Below are 9,293 nucleotides of genomic sequence, written 5' to 3'. Positions count from 1 at the left end.
TGTGGGGTCCACAGATCCTGAGGTGTTCAAGGATTTACATCCCTGCACCCATTAGGCATGTAAAAATGCCTTTGCACACAACTCTGGGCGTTCAGCGCCAGGTTGGTGGCCATTTTGGGCGTTCAACGCCCATTTGTGTGCCATTTCTGGCGTTGAACGCCAGAACCATGCCTGTTCTGGCGTTCAGCGCCCAGAAGCTGCCCATTTTGGGCGTTCAGTGCCAGAACCATGCTCTGTTCTGGCGCTGAACGCCAGACAGATGCTCCTCCAGGGTGTGATTTTTCTTCTGCTGTTTTTGATTCCGTTTTCAATTTTTTTATATTTATTTTGTGACTCCACATGATCATAAACCTACAAAGACATATAACTAAGAAAAATATAGTTAGATAAATAAAAATTGGGTTGCCTCCCAACAAGCGCTTCTTTAATGTCAATAGCTTGACAGTGGGCTCTCATGGAGCCTCACAAATATGCAGAGCTTTGTTGAGACTCTCCAACACCAAACTTAGAGTTTGGATATGGGAGTTCAACACCAAACTTAGAGTTTGGTTGTGGCCTCCCAACACCAAACTTAGAGTTTGACTGTGGGGGCTCTGGTTGACTCTGCTTTGAGAGAAGCTTTTTCTGCTTCCTCTCCATGGTTGCAGAGGGAGATCCTTGAGTTTTAAACACAAGGGAGTCCTTATTCCATTGAAGGACTATTTCACCTCTGTCAACATCAATCACAACTCTTGCTGTGGCCAGGAAAGGTCTTCCTAGGATGATGGATTCATCCTATTCCTTTCCAGTATCCAGGACTATGAAATCAGCAGGGATGTAAAGGCCTTCAACCTTTACTAACACATCCTCTACTTGTCCATAAGCCTGTTTTCTTGAACTGTCTGCCATCTCTAATGAGATTTTAGCAGCTTCCACCCCATAGATTCCCAGTTTCTCTATTACAGAGAGGGGCATGAGGTTTATTCCTGAACCAAGGTCACATAGAGCCTTAAAGATCATGGTGCCTATGGTACAGGGTATTATGAACTTTCTAGGATCCTGTCTCTTCTGAGGCAATGTCAGTTGATCCAGATCACTTAGTTCATTAATGAATGGTGGACGAAATTGTGATCACATTAATGTAGTACTCTTTGTTATTGTATGGAAACATTATTATGGCTCTTTACTATGTGTGGACACAACTCCGTTCAACTAACCAGCAAGTGTACTGGGTCGTCCAAGTAATAAACCTTACGTGAGTAAGGGTCGATGCCACAGAGATTGTTGGCTTGAAGCAAGCTATGGTCACCTTGCAAATCTCAGTCAGGCGGATTTAAACATGATATTTTATTAGATTAAAATAAACAATAAAAGGGATAGAGATACTTATGTAGATTCATTGGCAGGGATTTCAGATAAGCGAATGGAGATGCTTTTCATTCCTCTGAACCTCTGCCTTCTTGCTATCTTCATCCAATCAGTCTTACTCCTTTCCATGGCTGGCTGTATGCAAGGGCATCACCGTTGTCAGTGGCTACATCCCCTCCCCTCAGTGAATCATACGCTCACGCACCCTGTCACGGCACGGCTATTCATCTGTCGGTTCTCGATCATGCTGGAATAGGATTCACCCTCCTTTTGCGTCTGTCACTAACGCCCAACAATCGCGAGTTTAAAGCTCGTCACAGTCATTCAATCATTGAATCCTACTCAGAATACCACAGACAAGGTTTAGACCTTCCGGATTCTCTTGAATGCCGCCATCATTCTAGCGTACGCCACGAAGATTCTGGTTAGGAGATCTAAGAGATACTCATTCTAGCTTAATTCATGTAGAACAGAAGTGTTTGTCAGGCACGCGTTCATAAGGGGGAAGGATGATGAGCGTCACACATAATCATCACCTTCATCACGTTCTTGGGTGCGAATGGATATCTTAGAAGAGAAATAAGAAGAATTGAATAGAAAACAGTAGTACTTTGCATTAATCTTTGAGGAACAGCAGAGCTCCACACCTTAATCTATGGAGTGTAGAAACTCTATCGTATGAAAATACATAAGTGAAGGTCCAGGCATGGCCGAGATGGCCAGCCCCCTAAAGCGTGATCAAAGGATCATAAGGTAATCCAAAGATGCCTAATACAATAGTAAGAGGTCCTATTTATAATAAACTAGTCACTAGGGTTTACATGAGTAAGTAATTGATGCATAAATCCACTTCCTGGGCCCACTTGGTGTGTGTTTGGGCTGAGCCTGAGTGTTGCACGTGCACAGGCCATTTGTGGAGTTGAACGCCAGTTTCTGTGCCAGTTTGGGCGTTCAACTCTGGTTTTGGATCCTTTTCTGGCGCTGGACGCCAGATTTGGGCAGAAGGCTGGCGTTGAACGCCAGTTTACGTCGTCAATTCTTGGCCAAAGTATGGACTATTATACTTTCCAACGCAATTGGAAGCGCGCCATTTCGAGTTCTGTAGCTCCAGAAAATCCACTTTGAGTGCAGGGAGGTCAGAATCCAACAGCATCAGCAGTCCTTTTTCAACCTCTAAATCTGATTTCTGCTCAAGTCCCTCAATTTCAGCCAGAAAATACCTGAAATCACAGAAAAACACACAAACTCATAGTAAAGTCCAGAAATGTGAATTTAACATAAAAACTAAGGAAAACATCCCTAAAAGTAACTAGATCCTACTAAAAACATACTAAAAACAATGCCAAAAAGCGTATAAATTATCCGCTCATCACAACACCAAACTTAAATTGTTGCTTGTCCCCAAGCAACTGAAAATCAAATAGGATAAAAAGAAGAGAATATACTATAAATTCCAAACTATCAATGAAACAGAGCTTCAATCATATGAGCGGGACTTATAGCTTTTTGCCTCTTGAATAGTTTTGGCATCTCACTTTATCCATTGAAGTCTAGAATGATTGGCATCTATAGGAACTTTAGATTTCGAATAGTGTTATTGACTCTCCTAGTTCAGTATGATGATTCTTGAACACAGCTTCTTTATGAGTCTTGGCCGTGGCCCTAAGCACTTTGTTTTCCAGTATTACCACCGGATACATAAATGCCACAGACACATAATTGGGTGAAGCTTTTCAGATTGTGACTCAGCTTTGCTAAAGTCCCCAATTAGAGGTGTCCAGGGTTCTTAAGCACACTCTTCTTTTGCTTTGGACCTTGACTTTAACCGCTCAGTCTCAAGTTTTCACTTGACACCTACACGCCACAAGCACATGGTTAGGGACAGCTTGGTTTAGCCGCTTAGACCAGGATTTTATTCCTTTAGGCCCTCCTATCCACTGATGCTCAAAGCCTTGGGATCCTTTTTATTGCCCTTGCCTTTTGGTTTTAAGAGCTTTTGGCTTTTTCTGCTTGCTTTTTCTTTTTCTTTCTATTTTTTTTCGCCTATTTTTTTTTTCTGCAAGCTTTGTTCTTTGCTGCTTTTTCTTGCTTCAAGAATCATTTTTATGATTTTTCAGATTATCAAATAACATGTCTCCTAGTCATCATTCTTTCAAGAGCCAACATATTTAACATTCTTAAACAACAACTTCAAAAGACATATGCACTGTTCAAGCATACATTCAGAAAACAAGAAGCATTGTCACCACATCAATATAATTAAACTAAGTTCAAGGATAAATTCGAAAGTCATGTACTTCTTGTTCTTTTGAATTAAAACAGTTTTTATTTAAGAGAGGTGATGGATTCATAGGACATTCATAACTTTAAGACAAAGTTACTAACTACTAATGATCATGTAATGAAGATACAAACATAGATAAGCACATAGAAAACAAAAAAAACAGAGAAAGTAAGAACAAGAAATGAGTCTACCTTGGTGATGTCCTTGAGCTCTTCTATGTCTCTTCCTTGTCTTTGCTGCTCCTCCTTCATTGCTTTTAGATCTTCTTTGATTTCATGAAGGATGATGGAGTGCTCTTGATTTTCCACCCTTAGTTGCTTCCAATAATTGTGTGGAAGAAAATGTATCCCCTGAGGTATCTCAGGGATCTCTTGATCTGCAGTCAAATGTTCTACCACTGAGCTATAGACCCTTGATGGAAGCTTTTGTCTTCCCTTTCCTCTTTCTAGAGGTTTCTCTGGCCTTAGGTGCCATCAATGGTTATGGAAAAAACAAAAAAAGCTATGCTTTTACCACACCAAACTTAGAATGTTGCTCGCCTTCGAGCAAAAGAAGAAAGACTGAAGAATAAGAAGAAGATATGGAGGAGATGGATGGGAGTGTGTGTTCGGCCATAAGGGTGGGATTGGGTGAGAGAGAGATGTTGAATTTTGAAGGTAGTGGTTGTATGGGTGTGAGTGGTAAATGGAAGACAGAAGGGATGAGTGTTTATTGGGAATAGAGGATGATTGAGAAGAGAGAAGAGAGTGAGTGAAGGTAGGTGGGGATCCTGTGGGGTCCACAGATCTTGGGGTGTCAAGGCATTTACATCCCTGCACCAATTTAGGCATGCAAAATGCCCTTGCACACAACTCTGGGCGTTCAGCGCCAGGTTGGTGCCTATTTTGGGCGTTCAACGCCCCTTTGCTGCCATTTCTGGCGTTGAACACCAGAACCATGCTTGTTCTGGGCGTTCAGCGCCAGGATACTCCCATTCTGGGCGTTCAGCACCAGAACTATGCTCTGTTCTGGCGTTTGAACGCCAGACAGATGCTCCTCCAGGGTGTGATTTTTCTTCTGCTGTTTTTGATTCCGTTTTTGAATTTTTTGTTTATTTTGTGACTCCACATGATCATGAACCTAAGAAAACATGATAAACAATAAAAATAAGAATTAGATAAACATTGGGTTGCCTCCCAACAAGCGCTTCTTTAATGTCAATAGCTTGACAGTGAGCTCTCATGGAGCCTCACAGATGTGCAGAGCTTTGTTGAGACTCTCCAACACCAAACTTAGAGTTTGGATATGGGAGTTCAACACCAAATTTAGAGTTTGGTTGTGGCCTCCCAACACCAAACTTAGAGTTTGACTGTGGGGGCTCTGGTTGACTCTGCTTGGAGTGAAGCTTTTTCTGCTTCCTCTCCATGGTTGCAGAGGGAGATCCTTGAGTTTTAAACACAAGGGAGTCCTCATTCCATTGAAGGACTATTTCACCTCTGTCAACATCAATCACAGCTCTTGCTGTGGCCAGGAAAGGTCTTCCTAGGATGATGGATTCATCCTCTTTCTTTCCAGTATCCAGGACTATGAAATCAGCAGGGATGTAAAGGCCCTCAACTTTTACCAATACATCTTCTACGTGTCCATAAGCCTGTCTTCTTGAGCTGTCTGCCATCTCTAGTGAGATTTTAGCAGCTTGCACCCCATAGATTCCCAGTTTCTCTATTACAGAGAGGGGCATGAGGTTTATACCTGAACCAAGGTCACACAGAGCCTTAAAGATCATGGTGCCTATGGTACAGGGTATTATGAACTTTCCAGGATCCTGTCTCTTCTGAGGCAATGTCAGTTGATCCAGATCACTTAGTTCATTGATGAACAAGGGAGGTTCAACTTCCCAAGTATCAATGCCAAATACTTTGGCATTTAGCTTCATGATTGCACCAAGAAACTTGGCAGTTTGCTCTCCAGTGACATCCTCATTCTCTTCAGAAGAGGAATACTCATCAGAGCTCATGAAGGGCATAAGGAGGTTCAATGGAAGCTCTATGGTCTCTAGATGAGCCTCAGAGTCCCTTGGTTCCCCAGAGGGACGCTCCTTATTGATCACTGGACGTCCCAGGAGGTCTCCCTCCTTGGGATTCACGTCCTCTCCTTTCCTCACAGGTTCGTCCATGGCGCTTATGTCAATGGCCTTGCACTCTCCTTTTGGGTTCTCTTCTGTATTGCTTGGGAGAGTACTAGGAGGGATTTCAGTGATTCTTTTACTCAGCTGGCCCACTTGTGCTTCCAGATTTCTAATGGAAGACCTTGTTTCATTCATGAAACTTACAGTGGCCTTAGATAGATCAGAGACTAGATTTGCTAAATTAGAAGCATTTTGTTCAGAGTTCTCTGTCTGTTGCTGAGTTGATGATGGAAAAGGTTTGCTATTGCTAAACCTGTTTCTTCCACCATTATTAAAGCCTTGTTGGGGCTTTTGATCCTTCCATGAGAAATTTGGATGATTTCTCCATGTTGAGTTGTAGGTGTTTCCATAAGGTTCACCTAAGTAGTTCACCTCTGCTATTGCAGGGTTCTCAGGATCATAGGCTTCTTCTTCAGAAGATGCCTCTTGAGTACTGTTGGATGCAGCTTGCATTCCATGCAGACTCTGAGAAATCATATTGACTTGCTGAGTCAATATTTTGTTCTGAGCCAATATGGCATTCAGAGTATCAACTTCAAGAACTCCTTTCTTCATAGGTGTCCCATTACTCACAGGATTCCTTTCAGAAGTGTACATGAACTGGTTATTAGCAACCATGTCAATGAGTTCTTGAGCTTCTGCAGGCGTTTTCTTTAGGTGAATGGATCCACCTGCAGAAGTGTCCAGTGACATCTTTGATAGCTCAGATAAACCATCATAGAATATATCCAAGATGGTCCATTCTGAAAGCATGTCAGAAGGACACTTTTTGGTCAACTGTTTGTATCTTTCCCAAGCTTCATAGAGAGATTCACCTTCTTTCTGTCTGAAGGTTTGAACATCAGCTCTAAGCTTGCTCAGCTTTTGAGGAGGAAAGTACTTGGCTAAGAAAGCCGTGACCAGCTTATCCCAAGAGTTCAGGCTGTCTTTGGGTTGAGAATCCAACCATAATCTAGCTCTGTCTCTTACAGCAAAGGGGAAAAGCATGAGCCTGTAGACTTCAGGATCTATTCCATTAGTCTTAACAGTATCACATATCTGCAAGAATTCAGTTAAGAACTGAAAAGGATCTTCAGATGGAAGTCCATGAAACTTGCAGTTCTGCTGCATCAGAGAAACTAATTGAGGTTTCAGCTCAAAGTTGTTTGCTCCAATGGCAGGAATGGAGATGCTTCTTCCATGTAAATTGGAATTAGGTGCAGTAAAGTCACCAAGCATCCTCCTTTCATTATTATTATTTTCGCCTGCCATCTCCTCTGCCTGTTCGAAAATTTCTGAAAGGTTATCTCTGGATTGTTGTATTTTAGCTTCTCTCAATTTTCTCTTTAGAGTTCTTTCAGGTTCTGGATCTGCTTCCACAAGAATGTTCTTATCGTTGCTCCTGCTCATATGACAAGGAAGAATGGCCAGAAAAATGATAATAATAATAGAGATCCTTTATACCACAGTATAGGGATCCCTTTGTAAGTAGAAGAAGAGGGGGAGATAAAGGATGTGATGTAAAAGAAGAAACACAACTGTGAGGATTGGAATGTGAGATGAGATGTTAGGACATGAATGAATAAATAGAATGAGATGGGGGAGGAATAATTTTCGAAAATTATTTTGAAAAAGAGTTAGTGATTTTTGAAAATTGGTTTTTGAAAATTAGTTAGTATTTTTCGAAAATTTTTGAATTCAAAAATAAAAAATAAAAATAATTAGTTAATTAAAAAGAAATTTTTAAAAAAAGGGAGAGATATTTTCGAAAATTAGAGAGAGAGAGAGTTAGTTAGGTAGTTTTGAAAAAGTTAAGAAACAAACAAAAAGTTAGTTAGTTAGTTGAAACAAATTTTGAAAAGATAAGAAGTTAGGAAGTTAGAAAAGATATTTTGAGAAGATATTTTTGAAAAAGATAAGATAAGAAGATATTTTTGAAAAGATATGATTGAAATTAGTTTTGAAAAAGATTTGATTTTTAAAATCTCAATTAATGACTTGGTTCATAAGAAATCACAAGATATGATTCTAGAACTTAAAGTTTAAATCTTTCTTAACAAGCAAGTAACAAACTTCAAATTTTTGAATCAAAACATTAATTGATTAGTTATTTTCGAAATTTTTATATAAAAATAAGAAAAAGATTTTTGAAAAATATTTTTGAAATTTTCGAAAATAGCTAATAATTTTGAAAAAGATTTGATTTTTGAAAAAGATTTTGAAAAAGATAACATTTTCAAATTGAAAATTTGATTTGACTCATTGGCAACAACTTTGATTTTTAAAATTTTTGAAAAAGTCAACTCAAATTTTCGAATTTGATGAGAGAAAAAGGGAAAGATAATTTTTTTGATTTTTGAATTTTTATGATGCAAGAGAAAAACATGAAAATTATGCAATGCATGAAATTTTTAGATCAAAACATGTGATGCATGCAAGAATGCTATGAATGTCAAGATGAACACCAAGAACACTTTGAAGATCATGATGAACATCAAGAACACATTTTTGAAAAATCTTTAATGCAAGGAAAACATGCAAGACACCAAACTTAGAATTCTTTAATGCTTAGACACTAAGAATTCAAGAATGCATATGAAAAACACTATACAACACAAAACAAACAAATCATCAAGATCAAACAAGAAGACTTACCAAGAACAACTTGAAGATCATGAAGAACACTATGAATGCATGAATTTTCAAAAAAAAATGCAAGATGCACATGCAATTGACACCAAACTTATGACATGACTCATGACTCAAACAAGAAACAGAAAAATATTTTTTGATTTTTATGATTTTCCAATTTTTTTGGATTTTTGTATAATTTTTTTGAAAACATTTGGGAAAAAGGAAGTAATGAATTCATAGTCCTCAATCAAAATCCTGGGAATTAGACATGGCTTCATGGCCAGTCAAGCTAAAATATGTTATATGAAACACTAGAATTCATTCTTAAAATTTTTGAAGAAAAATATATTTTTGAAAACATTTTTTTTTTCGAAAACAAGTGAGAAATTTTTGAAAGATTTTTGAAAAATTTTTGAAAACAAAACAAAAAGAAAATTACCTAATCTGAGCAACAAGATGAACCGTCAGTTGTCCAAACACGAACAATCCCCGGCAACGGCGCCAAAAACTTGGTGGACGAAATTGTGATCACATTAATGTAGTACTCTTTGTTATTGTATGGAAACATTATTATGGCTCTTTACTATGTGTGGACACAACTCCGTTCAACTAACCAACAAGTGTACTGGGTCGTCCAAGTAATAAACCTTACGTGAGTAAGGGTCGATCCCACAGAGATTGTTGGCTTGAAGCAAGCTATGGTCACCTTGCAAATCTCAGTCAGGCGGATTTAAACATGATATTTTATTAGATTAAAATAAACAATAAAAGGGATAGAGATACTTATGTAGATTCATTGGCAGGGATTTCAGATAAGCGAATGGAGATGCTTTTCGTTCCTCTGAACCTCTGCCTTCTTGCTATCTTCATCAATCAGTCTTA

The 9,293-nt window shown here is 39.0% G+C and overlaps 1 non-coding gene across 1 annotated transcript; it reads left to right on the top strand.

Annotated features, from left to right (window-relative positions):
* Nucleotides 1–6,545: 6,545 nt before the first annotated feature.
* LOC112739530 (small nucleolar RNA R71) lies at nucleotides 6,546–6,653 on the top strand. The gene has a single exon (XR_003170464.1). It is a non-coding gene; the product is annotated as a small nucleolar RNA R71 (small nucleolar RNA).
* Nucleotides 6,654–9,293: the final 2,640 nt, after the last annotated feature.

Source organism: Arachis hypogaea, chromosome 13, assembly GCF_003086295.3.
Source record: "Arachis hypogaea cultivar Tifrunner chromosome 13, arahy.Tifrunner.gnm2.J5K5, whole genome shotgun sequence".
Lineage (NCBI taxonomy): Eukaryota > Viridiplantae > Streptophyta > Magnoliopsida > Fabales > Fabaceae > Arachis > Arachis hypogaea.
Note: the sequence above shows the minus strand (reverse complement) of the source record. Positions and strands in the feature narration are given on the sequence as shown.